Source organism: Rhyacophila brunnea, unplaced genomic scaffold, assembly GCF_057557595.1.
Source record: "Rhyacophila brunnea isolate RB1 unplaced genomic scaffold, BYU_Rbru_1.0 scaffold_24, whole genome shotgun sequence".
In the NCBI taxonomy this organism is placed as follows: Eukaryota; Metazoa; Arthropoda; class Insecta; order Trichoptera; family Rhyacophilidae; genus Rhyacophila; species Rhyacophila brunnea.
The window spans coordinates 11,402,587-11,421,956 of record NW_028232904.1 but is presented as its reverse complement, the minus strand read 5'-3'; the positions used below and the strand labels follow the sequence as shown (position 1 = coordinate 11,421,956).

The 19,370-nt window shown below is 34.6% G+C and overlaps 1 protein-coding gene across 1 annotated transcript in view; it reads left to right on the top strand.

Annotated features, from left to right (window-relative positions):
• The first annotated feature begins 426 nt into the window (after positions 1-426).
• Ac78C (adenylyl cyclase 78C) overlaps positions 427-19,370 on the top strand; it is a 234,437-nt gene continuing 215,493 nt past the window's right edge. The window contains exon 1 of the mRNA XM_085951588.1: positions 427-794. The gene's annotated coding sequence lies outside the window, so the exon portion shown is untranslated. The remainder of the gene's footprint in view (positions 795-19,370) is intronic.

Sequence of the window (19,370 nt, the reverse complement as noted above, 5' to 3'; positions counted from 1 at the left end):
AGTATTCTATATTTATTCAGTATTTCTATCAAGTACAGAAAAAAGTTTTTATTAATACATAGAATTGTTAAGTTTATATGATACAACAGAACATTTAAAAACGTGGTATATAAAAAGTTCTTTTTATCTTGTAATTATTTATATAGAGCTTTCAAATACTATCTATCTATAGAATTTTCATTGGTTTACGCATAATTATGTATTTTGGTCTGGATTAGGTATAGGTAGGTACAAGTACCCATTACAATTCAAACAAGCAATCTAGTCCATGAGCACAATCTTCTCATTTGTTATGCCACTGAATACGCCCTAAAGACGACAACAGCACACATTAAAGACAAAAAATTCTGGGATTTTCAGTAATATGCCGTTATCGCAAATAACCCTTCGTGCAGCGTCGCGGCGTCGAATTTGATACAAATTTTCCAGTCACAAATCAGACGCCCGCGCGCAAGGACGTCTAACACTCGATCTCCATACACTATAATGTTTATTTTACGAAGATTTCAATGTAATAATTAATTAGTTCAATGGTATACTATAACAAAGCGATTATTAAGTATACTTACTTTAAAGTTTTTAAACGGCAACTAATTAAAGTATTTTAATAGCCACGAGAATTATATTTTGTTTAAAAAATACATAGCGTTCCTATTTTGAATAAAAGTGCTCGATTTTTTTTATTATTTTATCTCAACTGTGATGTGAATTGATATTTTTTGTTTGTTTGAACGTTGTGCAAGAGAGAGCTTTGTTTCGTGGAAAATTACAGCAATATTTTGGAATTTTATAGGGTAAGTAAACATAACAATTAAGTATTTTTTTACAAGTTAAATAATTGCCTATTAACTTTTGTTAACTAGATAACTTTTGGTTCAAGGTATTTCTTAATCAGTGTTCCGAAACCTTTCCCTATTTCAGTGGTATTATCATTCTAACTTGGTGTACAAGTTTCGTTGAAGGTAATTTATAATCGGGGTTCCGAAACCTTCTCTAATTTTACCACCCGTATCTAAGAATGCGGCAAAACCCATGTACCAGACCGACTTTACCAACCCCATAATTATTATGAATTTTATTTATTTTTATTTATTTTATTTTTCGACTTATACAAGGTATAAATGAGAACTCTGCCATTCTGGGCAGTGTTGACCTGTGTATCCCTGATAACTATCTTAGAAATAGAGACCATCAGTTGTTTATTCTCCCAAGGTGCAGAACCAACCTGCCACTGGTAATGCCAATTGGAAGAGTGATAACTATGTTCAACGAAATTGCTTCGGGTGTTGATATATTCCACCTACGTGAGAATGAGTTTAGGTGGATGTTGTTTTATAAATTCTTAAAATAGGGTCTGCTTAACTCATCCGGTGTACTTCCTTGTACCTATCTAATTCATCTACTGATATATCTCTTTTTTTATGTAATACTGTTATATTTATATATCTTTGTTTCTAAATGTCATGTTGTGAACGTCTTAAACTTATAATTTGTAATGTCCACAATATGTTAAAAAAATAAATAAATTGAAATTGAAAAATTGAAATAAATTGAAATGAACATTTCACGTGAAAAAATGTTTATGATTTTTAATTATTTTTTAAAAATATTCATAATATTACAAAAAAAAACATTATGACTGAGTGGCATGACTTCCACAAATGGGAGGGTGGCTGACAGGGCTCTAGCCTTGGGGCCCGGTGAAGTGGGCCAACAGGCTAAGTGGTGAGATAAAAACGCTCCAATAGTTTAAAAACATTCGCCTGCAGCGCTACTTCTCTTTGCTGCTATTATAATTTTAGGTAAATGAGCCGCAGAGGTGGACATGAAATTTTAAAACTTTATTTTTAGGCCAAACCAAAACTAACCTAACCTAACCTAACACAACCAAACCTAACCTACCCCAACCTAATATACGAGGGTGGGTCAATAAGTCCTTAGAAAAGCCGACAGGTGGCGTGACTAGTACTGTAAGCGGTTTGTTTTCATGCAGCGGCACTACCGATTCAGTATGCTGCGAAGTTTCAATCAGATTGGTCGGGTTGTTGTGTGTTTCTCGTACATTTAAAAAAAAAATTTGCTTGTGGAAAATGGAAAAATGGAAAATGGAGAAAATTGAGTTTAGAGCTGTTATTAAACATTTTAATATAAAAGGGTTAACAGCAAAGGAAATAAAAAATGAGTTGGATTTAGTTCACGGCATATCTGCTCCTTCACTTGCAACTATTTATAACTGGTTAAATGAATTTAAACGTGGTCGTACATCAACAAAGGATGAACCACGCTCAGGACGTCCTGTAGAGGTGACTACACCAGAAATGATCAATAAAATCCACGATATGGTGTTAAGTGACCGAAGATTAAAGTTGAGTGAGATAATTGAGGTTACAGGGATCTCAAAAGGTAGCGTCATTTCTATTTTACATGACAAATTGGGCATGAAAAAAATTTCTGCAAGATGGGTGCCGCGTTTGCTCACAGTCGACAATAAACGCAATAGGGTGATGGCCTCTAAAGCCCTGTTGTCGCTCATGCAACGCAATCTGGATGAATTTTTTCGTCGCTTTGTGACTGTAGATGAAACATGGATACACCACTATACTCCCGAGACGAAAGAACAGTCAAAGCAGTGGATTGCGAAAGGCGAACCATGTCCAAAGAAGGCGAAAACCGTAAAATCAGCTGGTAAGGTTATGGCTACTGTATTTTGGGATGCACGTGGAATTATTTTCGTTGACTATTTGGAAAAAGGAAAAACAATAACAGGGGATTATTATGCATCTTTATTGGACCAGCTAAAAACAAAATTGAAGAAAAACGGCCTCATTTAAACAGGAAAAAAATCCTCTTTCATCAGGACAATGCCCGTGTTCACACATGTTTACGATCAATGGCTAAAATTGAAGAATTGAAGTTTGAATTGGTCGACCACCCACCGTATTCGCCAGATTTAGCCCCCAGTGACTTTTTCCTTTTCCCAAACTTAAAAAAATGGCTAAGTGGACAACGTTTTTTTTCAAATGAAGAAGTCATCGATCGGACAAATGCTTATTTTGAGGACCTTCCGAAAACTTATTTTTCTGACGGTTTAAAAAAAATTGAGAAACGTCTAACCAAGTGTATTGAGCTCCAAGGAGATTATGTTGAGAAATAAAAAAAAAATACAAAAATAAAAACTGTTTTAATGCTTTTTTCTAAGGAATTATTGACCCACCCTCGTAACTTAATATAATTTTAGTTTGTGATAATGATGCATCAAAATGTATGAAAATAAAACGGTACTTCAGTGGGCAAAACGGCAAATAATTTTCAACTATAGGTGCGACGAAATTTTGGACTCGCTGGCAATCGGAGAGTGGACGTCGAGCTGTGAACACGTCAATTTGTTTCGTGATGGCGACGGGGGTATTAATTCTTAAATCGTGTAAAGATGACTAAAAAACGTTACCCATTTACGTAAAAAGAAAACTTGTCAATGAATATATTATTATTGTTACTAATAGAACAATAAACAGAACATTAAGGGCGGACGTGCTCAGCGTCGGTCAAAATGGAGCTTTTTTTCTATTTTCAAAGCATGATCCTGGACATTCCTTAAACGTCGTAGATAATCTATTTATATAATTTTGAAGCCTTATTATCCTTTATATTTATTTTAAACATTTGATGACTGCATAAAGTATTTTTATTACATAAAATAGTATTCTTTTAAACCTCTCGCTCTAATGTTTTAGAATATAGTCATATTTCAGTACATAAATGTGCAGTGGTGTTAAGATTTTTTACATTTATTAATTTTTAAACGCATTTAGAAAACCATCAGTATAATTTATGTCGACATTATTATAGTGAAATATTTAGTGTCTACATGGAATAAACTGTTTTCGTAAAAAAATATATATAAAAGCTCATGGCCACCTCTGCGGCACAATTACCAAAAATAACATTATAACTGAGTGTATTACTTGTATTTTTTCCGTTTCTGGGTCCCGACCCCAAACTCCCGGATGAAAAAAACTCTCTGTAACTCACACACGACAAAATCTTGTCTATCCTAGAAATATCTGATATATTTTCATATTTGAAGATCTTGTATCAAAAAAGATTTAGCTTATCGATGGAGATTGTTAACAAAAAAAAAACTCTTTCGTTTGAGGCAGTTGGAATATAGGTATATAACAGAACAGGATAATAAATATAATTCCGACAGGCTATACCCCAATACACTACATTTTGACGCAGGGTTTTGCTTGTATGCCCTACGAAAATTAACCACACATTATAGCCGTGCAATTGTGTGTGTTGCAAACTTCAAATACACCAATATTGAATAAGCGTCAGTGCATAAACCGAGAGCAGTTGTCAGAACGAATTAGTTCAAGCGTATTCTTGACACGTGTTTATGTTTGACCAATATTCTTCCACACTTGAGATCGGTTGCCTGTTACACCACATCCGTTAGGTATTTCAGTTACCATTATTTCTGAGTTCCCTGTACCTAACCCATTCATAATTTAGTATGTCTGTCAGGTTCTTAATGCGAAGAACGGGTACTACAGCTTATTTTCGTACTATAAGCACGAAACAAAGGATGTAATTAACACTACATTGTTAATTAAAAGTATTACCTATATGTATACATTGTAATATATGCGTAACATTATATGTATTCATTTAGCTTATGTTCTTAGCATAATAAATAATACCTTCCAGTAGACTGTGCATACAAACCTTTACAATGAATTATTAATACGCTTATTACAAAATCCCTTTGGCTTTGATAGCACACTACAAAATGCTTCATTGTTGTGAAATACTCTAGTATATTTTCAAATATTTGTAACTTAACTGAAAATGAAATCTATTCATTGAAACATGAAGACCTGCATCAAAAGAGATGTAGCTCCATTTTATACGTTTATCTGGAAATCAATAAAAAATGATTAAAACAGAGATTGATACATGGTATCAGTTATAAAAGATTCCTAAATTTCAAATTAGAATAATTAAAAAATAAGAATCTAGATCACAGGTTCTCAAATTTATTTCGACCATCTTGAATATCTTGAATTTTTATAGATATGATTTGTCTGCTGTCGCTCCTCTAGATTTCCTTAACGCCCCCTAATGTTCTTTAAGACGGTACTTCAGTGAAACGGCAAATAATTTTCAACTATAGGTGCGACGAAATTTCGGACTGGCTGGCAATCGGGAGCGAAAGTCGAGCTGTGAATACGTCAATTTGTTTTGTGATGGCGACGGGGGAATCAATTCGTAAATCGTGTAAAGATGACTAAAAAACGTTACCCATTTACTTGAAAAAGAAAACATATCAATGAATATATTATTATTATTAGTAATAGAACAATAAACATAAAATTAAATGGACGCATGTTGACTTTTTATGACAAATTATCTTTTGTTCTGCACGCGCATTTGCACAATCTTTGCGTCGCGTAGTCACGATCGTTTTAGACCGTGCCCCAGCTGAAGTATAGCCTTAAGCACAGAATAGATAATAAATAGAATACCGATAGGCTATATTCAATACGCCCCATGTTGATGCCGGGTTTTGAATGTGAGTGTCCCTCAAAAATGAAGCACGCATTATGCACGTGCAATAGTGTGTGTAATACACCAACATTAAATGAGCGTAAATGCATAAACCGAGAGCAGTTTTCATTATTCGACGTAAAAAGTTTAACCCGGATTCTTCCTTACTCGAGTCGGTTACCTGCTATCGCCTTACCCGTTTATGTATTTCAGTTCCCATTATTTTTGAGTTCCCTGGCCTTAAGGCTTCTACTGCCACCCGGAAAGCCTCCAGCGCCCACAAATGGGCGTTATCGCCCACTTTGAGAAAGACTGATCTAGATTATAATTGCTCAAAAATCTTAAAAAATGTCACCAACATCTGGAGTTTATAACCTTCTTTCAGTCCTGATTATAATTTGGTGTACATATTATTATCAGGCATATCTTTTAAGGTAAAATTCGTGCATTATTGTAATATTTAAATCGGATCTTGTCTACTTAGCTGTAGTACGATGCCCGGTAGGGAAAACCACAAATGTGGTCAGAATCAGTGGCTTGATTTACTATAATATTTCGATCTTTACCGCTAGGTAACAGTTACAAAAAAAATAAAGATCCTAGGAGGTAAACCTTTATTGCTCAAACTGAGGAAACAAAGGAACTAGCCTCATTTTACCTAAAAATCTAAGATACAATTGAGGAATATATAGAACTCAATAAAAATACTGGGAACTAAAATACCTAACGGATGTAGAGTAACAGGCAACCGATCTCGATATATAATTTTTGAGGCTTTCACAGCTGTTTTTTTTATCGTAGTAGATTTTTGGGTTTCCACCGTGTGTCCTTCTTCCTTCTTTACTCGACGTTTTGGGCTCGTTGCAGAGGCCATTATCAAGAGATGATATGTTTTATGATGAAAATGTAGTGTAGGTATATGACTGTAAACGTCGATCGGAATAAAGGATACTTCGCACGATTGGTAAAGGCCATTAAAATCCATAGAAACCCTAAAAATATTAATAGGGATGATGGATTACGGTTAAAAACTTCATGGCTTCTGGGACTATAAGCGAAATCGAATATTCGAGCCGGTATCTCTGGTGTTAACGATTGACAGATTACTCTTGAGCAACGGTTGCTCTTAGCTAATCGGATTCCTTTTGAAATTCTTAGAGCAACGTTTATATTCATATACCTACAATACATTTTCATAATAAAACATATTAATCTTGATAATGGCCTCTGCAACGAGCCCGAAACGTCGAGTAAAGAAGGAACAAGGACACACGATGTAAACCCAAAAATCCACTACGATAACCGATCTCGAGTGTGGAAGAATATGGGATAAAATTAAACACGTATAAATAATACGCTTGCCCTTCTTCTTCCTTCTGACAACTGCTCTCGGTGTATGCACTGAAGCTCATTCAATATTGTTGTATTTGAAGCATGCAACACACACTATTGTACGTCTATAATGTGTGGTTCATTTTCATAGGACACTCACACATTCAAAACCCCGCGTGAAAATGTAGTGTATTCTTATATAATAGCCTATCGGAATTCTATTATATTATATCTGTTCTGTGATTAGGTATGTATCTTTTACTAAGGTTGGGGAAAGTTATATCATTAGGAATATGCATATATCATAATCTGCATCAGCCGGGGTTAATCCACCACTGGATGAAGGTCTCCTTTAGCTCCCTCCCCTCTTCTTGGTTATTAGTACTTTATTGCCATATACATTCATCGAACTTTCTGATTTCGTCTATCCAGTGGGTTTTAGGCCGTTCCTGTGAGCGTAAAGTGCCCCTTGGGTACCATTGGATAACGCCATTTGTTCACGGTTGTCTATGTCTAGCCCATTTCCATTTCAACTGATTAGTGACCTCTATCACATCGCGTACTCTTGTCAGCTTCCTCATCCATTGTTTATTGTGTGGTCTTTACGGATACACTTTTCATGTCACGTTGCGCTACTTGTAATTTTGGATTTCTCTTACATTACCGTGGCATACATTTGTACGTATCTTACAAAATGCAGCGACAGTTTGCAAATAGTACTGTTCCAATTAGATTAACCCTAACCTAACCTAGTAAAGACATCTCCACATGTTGTAGCATACGTACAAATGAGGCGTCTAATTCCAAAAAGCGATAAGTCCACATTTGGTCAAAATCGAGAAAAAAATATGCACGTATTCTCTGTATAATTTTACACAATATGTATTGATCTATAAATTTCAAAACGCGACATAACCCTACGAAAAAAAATATTTTAAGTATCGATTTATTAGAAAATGCGCCAAGTTCGTGTTTCATATTATTTAAAGCTTGGTTGATTTCGCGCGTGTTTAAGTCAACCAATAAGGGAACGTTCAGTATTGAAAAGGGCGTCTCCCATGTGCCTTATGCGGAGTAAATTAAAAAGTGAGGTACAATAACGCTACGTCCAATTTTATTTTGCCAATATTTATTACACGTAAGAGTTTATCGGCTGAAATAAATTGCCATTTGGTTCTAATTTCGACATAGAATACAATGGAAAAAATAATCTCATGTTAAAACAAATAATTGAAGCTTGAAACATAAAAACGTTGTTTCCCGGAAATATTGAATTGTGGACTTGTCGCTTTTTGTAATTAGACGCTTCAAATATACTCCACAGTGAAATGTGCAACGAAGAATTCGTCATTTGATTAAATGTTACACGAACTCATGTTTCACGTACTGCGGCGCACGAATAAGTGTCCTGCGGAAAAACTGTTTACGTACAAATTTCCGGATACGCAGAAACAATTGGACACACTGGAGCGCCTTGATATTCGGCTGAGCCAAAAATATTGCAAGATCCAGTGGCAATGAATTGGTACTTTTGTTTGCTCAGTTCTTCAAGAAGCCTCTGTCTCTGGGTATCATACAGAGGACATTGCCAAACAACGAGATTAATGTCTTCAATCTCACTTCCGCACTGGCACCTAGGTCCTAGTCTACAGCGATTAATTGTGACAACTGTTTCCCTATTGAGCATTTTATTGGTATACCATGGTTTGGTTTCAGAACTGTAATATGTTTGAAAGTACTTTTTTAAGTTATACTTCTTTAGGCGCGTTTGGAAAATCAGATCAGAGTGTATTTTTGGCGTGTGACATGTAACCTTAGACTATAGATACATCTAGACGCCACCCGTTGCATTGCTAAATGAAGCCGCGTGCAATGCGTTTGGTTTGTGGGCGAGCGAACGCATTCGTCTACAAATGTTCGAGACCATAGACCATTTCGCTAGTGCTCGCCCAAAGTGCTCGCACTAGACGCTCAGAATTAAAATATAATTTTCTATTTTTTTACGTTATATAGTATTTTTAAGCGGTCAAAATGCAACCATTAGGTAAAGATATCCATAATTTAAGTTATTTTAAAGAAACACTAGGTCACCGATATTTAAATATATAATAAAATACAAATAAATTATCACGAACATGTATCAACTTACCTATGAAACGTAATACCATCTTCTTGCTTATCAGTACGGCTACCATATTTTAAGACAACACACAGAACCATCTTTTCTACTTAATTAACTAAAAATATTTACCATTGACTTTATGTTTAACACAAAAAATATCAATTTTAGCAACTCGAGCTCGCAAGTTATCGACGCTATGTAAAGCGTTTCGCCCCGATTTGATGGCGATACTTTTGGAAACTAGCTCACAGATATGTAGACCTTTTATCTTACTCTAGCGCGTGTCGCAGAGATTGTAATGGTGCCGAATACTTTCTCACTCGCACTCATGCATCGTTTTTGTTCAGGCCTTGCATGTAGCACATAATTTATTTTTTCACACGAAAAAAAACGCACTCGATTGGATTCGAGCCACCGATTGTTCGGTTATCAGCCGAACGCACTGCCTTTACGCCACAGTATGATACTGCAATCATGACGATTATACAGTATAATATTATAGTTTAAAATTGTTCCGTTGCCTAGGCAGCGAATTTATTATTGTCGGCCATTTGCAATTCCTTACGTAAACAAAACATTAAACGTCATAGTGACAGTTGGTACTTTAAAAATAAAAACAATGAGAAACCATTATATAATTTAGTAATATAGGTTAAAGTGTATAGAAATAAACCAACGGCATTCCAATAAGCTGTCCTTTTTCTTGAGTATGTAATTTAACAAGATAATTAAGAGCTAGTCAAAGAATCTAGTGTATCAAAAGTATTGTTTTTCTTTTGTTGCGCCAAAGAAGTATAACTTCTAACGCGCGTACATAAGTACACACACCGATTTTTGTTAGTCCTTGTGTTTTTTAAATGTATTATCTGTTTCAGTTTTAGCTATTCCCTTGAATATTTCAAAAAAGTCTGTATAGGGTATGAGGAGTTTATCTATGCTCCTCTCAAGAGTTGCTGTTTTTGTTAGACTAGGTATCTAACACCCACGGTGGCCGCGCGGCTTAAGCGTTGGCCTATAACGCTGTGGGTCCCAGGTTCGAATCCTGGGTCTGGCAAGTACACATATTGTTTTTCAATTTGTGTCTGTCAGGGTATGTACCTAATAGGTTGAGCAAGTGGCTGACATCCATTTCTCGTAAAAAACAAAATCTGTTAATACAAGCCTCTACTCTGTGGAGGCCCATATGATCCTATTACGATCGGACAAGAGAGAAGGTAATGTATCTACTTCCTCGTTCCACAGAATTCCAATATGTGAAGGAATCCAGTGAAATGTAATTGTGCTGTTATTTGAAGTTTTTTGGATAAATTTGTTAAACCTTTTTTTAATCTCAAATATATATAAATTGGTTTTTACGTCAAATTTTGTAAATAATATTTATATTGCAAATAATGTTGCCGCAAACTACAATGTAATTCGACGGGTTATATTTCATTTGAAATAATGATTAACCCCATCAAGTGTTTAAGTCAATTCTCATTGGCAATAAACATAAATTAATTTGGACGTGTTTAATATCTTCAAATTAATTACCTCATTCACCATAAATAGCTCATATAAATCACTCAATAGAAAATATGTAGAGTTCGACCAATGTAACAAGTCCTCTTTGATCGTAATACAGAATAAAAACGTTTATTTTGACATAGGATGTGTTTTGGAAGAATCGTAACCGTAATACTGCAGTGGCGAAAGGTGGAGGTAGGCTGTTAAGATCCGCCATAAATAGTGCACATTAAACATTGTCAACCATAGGTATTACATCACACCCGTCAATTACATGCGTGGTCGCAGCCATGAGTTATTTTGGGTGAAAGCTGTTTCCTCATGTCAGGCTCACCAGGCACCAATAGCGAGGGCTGTGCGGCTGGTCAATGCACTCCTTAGAGATGTAGACATTTTTAGTGATGCATTATGCATTCTGTTTTTTAAATTCTATTTTATTGTTTAATTTAGTATTTTTTTTTTAAATTATTGTTGTTTTTTATCCTATAAAATATTTTTTTTACTTGTTTTTTTTCTCTAATTGATTTACTTGTACTTTTTATTCTAAATGTAATGTTGTACACGTCTTCAATTAAGAATTTGTTATGTGCTCAACGCGTCTTTTTTAAATAAATAAATAGTATTAATTTTCATTGAAATAAGACTACAATTTACAGATGATGATAGTGTTTGTTAGTTTTTAAAATTCAATTAAGCCCTGCGAAAACCAAGCCATAATAGATAGTAGTCAAAAAATACGATAACTATTATTAAATATTATTAAAATTAAAATTTAATTGCATAATTTTCGATATTTTATAGATATACGAGTATTTTTTGACTATTATCTATTATGGCTATCATACATAACTTTGGATATTTCATATATAGTATAATATTTGTTATAGTATAGTACCTATTATAGTTTGGTTAGGTAACGATTAATGAATGAATGAACCATATATCTATAAAATATCTTAAATTATGAATGGTTTAATAGCATAATTTTAGATATTTTATAGATAAACGAATATTTTTTGACTATTATCTATTATGGCTTCGATTAGGCAGGGTTTAATTGAATTTTAAAATTAACAAACACTATCTATACCTATATTGTAGTATTAGTTCAATGAAAACAAATACGTCTGACTGACAGACTTTATTGTGCACTATTTATGTCGGATCTTAACAGCCTACCCCCACCCTTCACAAATGGTTTAAAGATTGTTAAAGATATTATCTACGAGTATACTATAATTTCGATATTTTACTATAATAACGAAAATATAGCCAACGCGGCGCGGGTGACACAGTGCTGCTACATTATATCGGAATGCTTCACTCACGGACAATTGTATGTAGCGGCATCAAGAGTGGGGAGTAGTAAAAATCTATATATTTTTCAAATGGAAAAGCCACAAATATTGTATATCGAAAAGCCCTGGAATAATGGATTGGATATTTATATTATATAGAAAAGCCTTAAAATAATAAATTGAACATGTACTACTTTTTAAGATATTTAAATGCAATATTAAAATATTAAACCATTTCACTCCCGGGCAGCGCCGGGTGATACTGCTGGTATTTATATATATTTAGATTACAAAGAAAATTGCATTTGGAGGTCGAGATATAACGAGGAGCTACATTTACGTGTTCATGGCGTCGAAACGATCGCGTGGCATATAAAAATGCAAACACGGAAATGTATCAGCCTCGTACATAAAATCCCAGATGAGCGATTACTAAAGAGGGCTACGTATAAATCCCTCGAGGCAGAATGCTCAGGATACTAGAGACTTACGTACCAGAAAATATATTAGTGAATAATTAAGAAAAAAACTCTTCACCATATTCCGCCTGAGATGGACTCTCCAGTTCTTTGGGCATGTGACTTTAATGGAGTTGACAGCAATAGCAAAGGGTGGAGTTAGGCTGTTAAGATCCGCCATAAAAAGTGCACATTTAACTTTGTTAGTCATACGTAAGTATTTGTTTTTATTGAACTAAAACTAGAATTTACAGATGGTATTGGTTAGTTTTTAAAAATCAATTAAGCCCTGCCAAACCAAACCATAATAATTTTCGTATATTTAGGTGACAGAACAAAATTTTGCACACTTTTTTATTCATACTTATTAACTGTTTTCGTTAGATTAAGAATACCATTTAATACACATATTGTTGGTTCATTTTTGAAATTCTTCAAACTTTAATAGATAAAACATATTATTCTATCTATAAAATATTCAAAGTTATGTATGATTTAATTGCATATTTTTTTTTTATAGATAGATGAGTATTTTTTGACTATTGTCTATTATGGCTTGGTTTAGGCAGGGTTTAATTGAATTTAAAAAAAAAACTAACCGACACCGTCTGTAAATTATAGTCTTATTTCAATGAAAATAAATACGTATGACTAAGTTTAGTGTGCATTATTTATGGCGGTTCTTAACAGCCTACCTCCGCCCTTCGCCACTGATTGACAGCATGTGGAAACTATCCATTATTGGCAGTGTACATGTTATAAGAGGAAGAGTTTCAGCATACTTCGACGATGCTAGATCTACACACTTAAGTAATTAGTTTTTCAAGTGGCCACTGGTCAATCTAAAGCGTTTAATCATTTTTTTTAAAGTTTATTTCGGGTTAAATTCTCTACTCTTGTGAAATTTGTTTTTAAACAGTTTTCGGAATAGCTTAATCAATCAATTCAAGTCAATACGCCGATATATAGTAGTTGTATGTAGGGATTGCAATACTGCTATTTCAAAACCGGTATCTCAGTATTTTTCGATACCGAAATACCAGTTTTGAAAATCAGACAATACCGATATATTCGGTATTGAAAGTGGAAACAAAATGTATTAACTGACATGAAGGGTTTAACAGGACTGTACATTTTTGTCGGATTACGCGATGTCTAGTTTACGTCCGTTGTAATTATACATGTACGTGTAACAAGTACAATAAACTAATAAAACATCTGGTAGAATCGGGGTAAAAGTGGGGCACATACACATTTAAGATCACTTCATAACATAAATTTATTCGAAGAAGAAAGTGCTAATCATTCATCTTCTAAATATTTGTTAACGTCAACATCTTTACCATATCTTACCTTTACCTATTTTTAAAGGTTTGCATATTATAATATGTGCGTATTTAGATATTTTTTCTAAGATTTTTATATCTATATTTATTGGTAGATACTTCTATATTATTTATATATTTCACGAATATCGGTATTAATACCGGTATTCAATAGGGAATACCGAAATACCGGTATTAGTATTTTCATTTGGTATTGCAATCCCTAGAGGTATGTAGGTATGTGTTGCCAGTGACAGGCTAAGAATAATAAATTCGAAACAATTGTTGTCTTTTTTTGGCGACATATTTTTATGCTTTCTGCTTAAAATAATCAATAGTATATAATATTATTGATTATTAGAATGTGAGACCAAAATTCATCACGAAATAACGTCTCAAGTATCAATGTGCTATAAGCGAGGAGGTGTTCGAATCGAAAATAAATAAACCCCTAATAAAAATAAAGACAAATTTAAAATATAAAACATTCCAAACAAGTGAAGTGAATTTTTCTGTCATATTAATGGACTGGTTTTATATTCATCATTTTCTAGTTCTATAAAACACATTTTTTTCTATAATGTAAATTAGTAGGACAGTAAAATTACTTGTGACAATCAAATGTATTACAAACCTATGTGTACTTTAATATTTCAATTTTGGGTAAGTTTTATTTAAGTTGTATGGAGCCATAAAACATTTTTTAAATATTATTAATATACCTATATCATGTATTAAACTGATTAGAACCGCATTAATGCACATTTTATTTCAAATTTTCCAGCACTTGAAACTTTCCAATGGTTGGAAAAATCCTTTATATATGAATAATGTAAGTTTTCGAACATTGAAAATTCTTTCACATCGACCTAAAAATATATTCTATGAGCAGATAATTGATGATTTTCAGAATTTGATTTGAGGAATTATATAGGTTTTCCGAGCTGTCAATTGAAAGTATTAGAATCACACGTAAGAAAGGTTTTCATCATATCAGTGCACGGATTTTTTTGGGTTTTACTTTTATACATAGCAGGAAAATATCGGTTTTTGAGCGAAACATAAATCTAAAACCTTACACTATAGATACATCTAGAGTCATTGCATTGCTAAATGAAGCTACGTGCCGTGCGTTTGGTTTGTGGGCGAGCGAACGCATTCGTACACAAATGTTTGAGACCATAGACCATTTCGCTAGTGCTCGTCCAAAGTGCTCGCACTAGATGCTCATAATTAAAATATAATTTTCTATTTTTGTACGTTATATAGTATTTTTAAGCGGTTAAAATGCAACCATTAGGTAAAGATATCCATAATTTAAGTTATCTTAAAGAAACACTAGGTCACTGATATTAAAATATAAAATAATATACAAAAAAATTATCACGAACATGACCAACTTACCTATGAAACGTAATACCATATTCTTACTTATCAGTACGGTTACCACATTTTAATACAACACACAGAACCATCTTTTCTACGTAATTAACCAAAAATATTTACCACTGACTATGTTTAACACAAAAAAATCAATTTTAGCAACACGCGCTCGCAGGTTATCGACCTTAGCTATGCAACAAACTAAGATTTGGCGGCGACACCACAGCAAATCATCTCACACATCTGTAAACCTTTTATCTTACTCTAGCGCGTGTCGCAGAGATTATAAGGGTGCCGAATACTTTCTCACTCGCACTTGTGCATCGTTTTTGTTCAGGCCTTGTCTAAAATGCTGTAAGTAGATAAAATACGAATGGAATTTACATATCGTAATCGCCTAAGCATAAATGAATCTATCATTGTTATCATGATCTAATTGAATTGACATTGTATGAAATTACATTTTTTTTTCAAACAACCTGTGGTGCCCATGGAATTTGCTCACGGCGCCTTGTGATGGTGTGGCGCGCACTTTGAATACCAGTGGCATGGCCCCCACATCCTGAGGCGGGCCCCCCTACCTATCGCTAAGGGTAAAGGCAGTGTGACGCACTGTAGTAGAGTTTTCCAAATGGTGTAGGCCATAGTTTCCCAAACTATGGGTCGCGACCCACTAGTGGGTCGCGAGCGAATATTGAGTGGGCCCTCGCCACTGTATACATGAATTAAAAAAAATAGGAAGTGATAAATTTGATATTTCATTCAGCTATTTATAATTCCTAAAAATTAATAGTTTTGAAACACTTGAATTTTTTATTATTGAAAACCAAGTGCAGCCTAAGATGAACGTACTGTTTGAAATTTCCAGTCATTTATCACTGTTGATAAATAACTTTGACGACTATTTTGGGGAAGAGATGAAAAAGTTTGATTCGTTGCGTTGGATTTGTAACCCATTTCAAGACGACTTACCAACTAGTATGTTAACAAAAGCAAGTGAAGAACTCATTGATTTATCAGAAGACACGTCACTGAAAAATAGTTTCAAACGAAAGTCTGTCTCTCAGTTGCTGATAATTATCCTTGCCTGGTCGATGAAGCTATGAAAGTCCTCCTCCTCTTTACTACCTCATATCTATGTGAGGTCGGATTTTCGGCTATGGTTAACATTAAAACTAAATACTGAAATAAATTAGATTAATCAAACTCACTGCGATTAAAAGTAACTAAAGTTGAAGTTAATGCAAAAAGTGTAATGAAGAAAAATAAGAAACAAATACATCCTTCCCATTGAAATAACTTTGTAAAAAAACCTTGCAGGTGTAGGTATTTAAGTAATAATTTTTTTAAATTTAAGTTGTGTTTCTTAGTTCAACAGTCTTTCATTCATATTGGTAACACTTATAAAAAATATTTTTTTTATTTCAATTAGAACAAATAGACAGCATTAAGTAGTTCCACGACTCGCCACTAGGGAATCTGAGCATTGCCAATATTTATGCCCTCTTTTCTCTAATACAGCTAAGAGGTGGGTCCCAAGATTGGAAATTTTTGTTAGATGGGTCGGAGCCCAGTGAACTTTGGGAACCACTGGTGTAGGCGGTAAAATTAAGGTGTATTTTTAAAGATTTTTGTATTTTAATATGTAAATCCATTTGAAATATACAGTTGTCGAGTATCGGCACACAGTTAAAAATTGCATCGTACAACTAAATATTTAAAATTATTAATAATATTTATGTAAAATAGCGCTGTAGATTACATAGATAGAATAGACTTTTTTTACTGTTAGAGCAAATTTGTGATCTGTGTTTATCTCAGTTTTCTGGTCGACTCGTGACGCCGGGCCCTTCCTGAGCCCGGGCCCCCAGGCTAGAGCCCTGTCAGACCCCCCATTGTGGGGGTCATGACCAGTGGTATACATATAATATTACATGAAACGTCAAAATGCAAAATCCGGGTAGATTTAACCGATTCATGTAAGTAATGTTACCATTGTAATTATTCAACTAAATGAAGTATGGACTGATGTATTATGATCATGGCCAAAACAGAGGTATTTTGAAGCATCCGATTCAAAATGTAACTTCCCTATACTTGTTTTTATGGTTATAAACTCAAGCGTCTTTGAATAAGTTTAAACCAATTCCATAATATAATGTACCTACAACTATTATGTAATGTGCCATCGTTTCACCTCCTTGAAACGAAATCATATATAGCTTTCTGCTTTCACCGTACAGTACTACAAGTCCTAATAGTGCATGTACACATGCATGGATTTACTTGCACCAATAGTGCATATTTTAAACTATCGCGATAATAACTGTTTACACGTAAAAGTGCTGAATGTCTCTCCAATCCCATTCTTCGAGCGTAAGCGACACGCGATGCTGTCATTGTATGATGCTATTTGACAGGTTCGGACAGATTTGTAGAACAAAATCATTAAAAATGCTTTTTTGGGACTTAAAATGTCCCCTGAATCCTGCCACCAAGCTGTTTCGTACCCCTACCACCCCCGCTTGGCGTGTTCTTACCCTCAACCAAATGTAATACGTATGTTTAAGTTGAATAATGACAATATTATATAGTATGGTAGATCACTGCAAGTTTTTATACGGTATAGTAGATTTTAGCCGTTTCGCGCATCTATTCTGTACACGAGACTGCTATCGGCAGCTATCGAGGATAGTTTTTCATATGTTTGTATCGCAGTATTATAATTGTTATGGTATTATAGTATATATTATTATATACAGTATTATATTATAATTGTATGGCTGCGAGACGTGGACCCTCAACACGAGAGATGTCCAAAGGCTAAGAGTCGCACAGCGAGGCATGGAGAGGTGTATGTTGGGCATCACGCGAAAGGACCGTAAGAGAAACGAATGGGTTAGGAAGCAGACAGAAGTACGCGATGTAATAGACGTTGCCAAACAGCTGAAATGGAGATGGGCGGGGCACATTGCTCGCCGAAAGGACGGCCGCTGGACAAACGCCGTCATCCAGTGGTACTCAAGGGGCACGAAACGGCCACAGGGTCGCCCTAAAAGCCGCTGGATTGTCGAACTGGTAAAGTTCGGCGGAAATACGTGGCAGCGAACGACACAGGACCGAGAGAGTTGGAAGAAGTTTGGAGAGGCCTTTATATAGCAGTGGATTGACCCCGGCTGATTATGATGATTATAATTGTTACAATAAGTTAGCTGTCTAAACAGTCAAAACTGTAGGTATATATTGCTCCAAAATTTAACACACCCAAGGGAGGTGCTGTTAAGGCCATACATCAGTTGAGACACGGTCTAAAAAGATCGTCGCCAGGCAATGCGTGGATTGCGGGTCGCGGGTGCAAATGAGGCATGTCAAACCAAATATAATTTGTCTTATAAATCCAACATGTGTCCATTTAATGTTCTGTTTATTGTTTTATCAGTAACAATAATAATATATTCATTGACATGTTTTCTTTTTAAAGTAAATGGGTAACGTTTTAAGTCATCTTTACACGATTTAAGAATTATTTCGGCCGTCGCCATCACGAAGCAAAATAACGTGTTTCCAGCTCTACATTCTCTCTCCGAATGAGAGCGAGTGCAAAATTTCGTCGCGCCTATGGTTGAAAATTATTTTCCGTTTCACTGATGAATCACCTTAAAACATAGCACATATTGTAACAATTACAACTAACTTATTCTACATACGGTGCGATACAAAACTATCCTCGATAGCGGCCGATAGCATTCTTGTGTATAGAATAGTTGCGTTGAGTTGAAAATGCCTAGTATACATGATTGATCGTCAATATATAATAATATACTGAGATTTTCATTCATCTGTCTGAATTAGGACCCGACCTTCACGTATACCGCGTTATCATCTGCTGTATGGTGGGCATTATGTTGCTAAAAGGTTTCGCAAATAAACCCTTTAAGATTGTGTAATAGACTTACTGTTAAACTGGGATAAGTATTATGTCTAAATGTATGTAACCGTAATGCCGTATGGAGCGTGACAAGTCTCCATCAGACTTGTGGACTCATAACAATAGAATGCTTCATTAATTAATGGGAAACGTCCGATCCCTTTTTGCTGCTTAACCTTTCTACTAGGTATCTAAATTTCTGTCAGATAAATGGGCAATATATTTGCGCATTATTTAAAATAAGCATAGTTAACATTAATATAATATGTACTGATACTAAAGAACGACATAAATGCATAAATCCACCATCAATAATCCTGTAATCGACAGAGAATTTTATAATAAATGAAATGTAAAGTAGTTTTTACCAGGATTTGATGGGACCGAGGCGGTTGTAACTGTCACTAGAACTAAAATTAAAATAACAGAAACCCGGGCGAATTCGTTACGAAATGCCAAAATTGG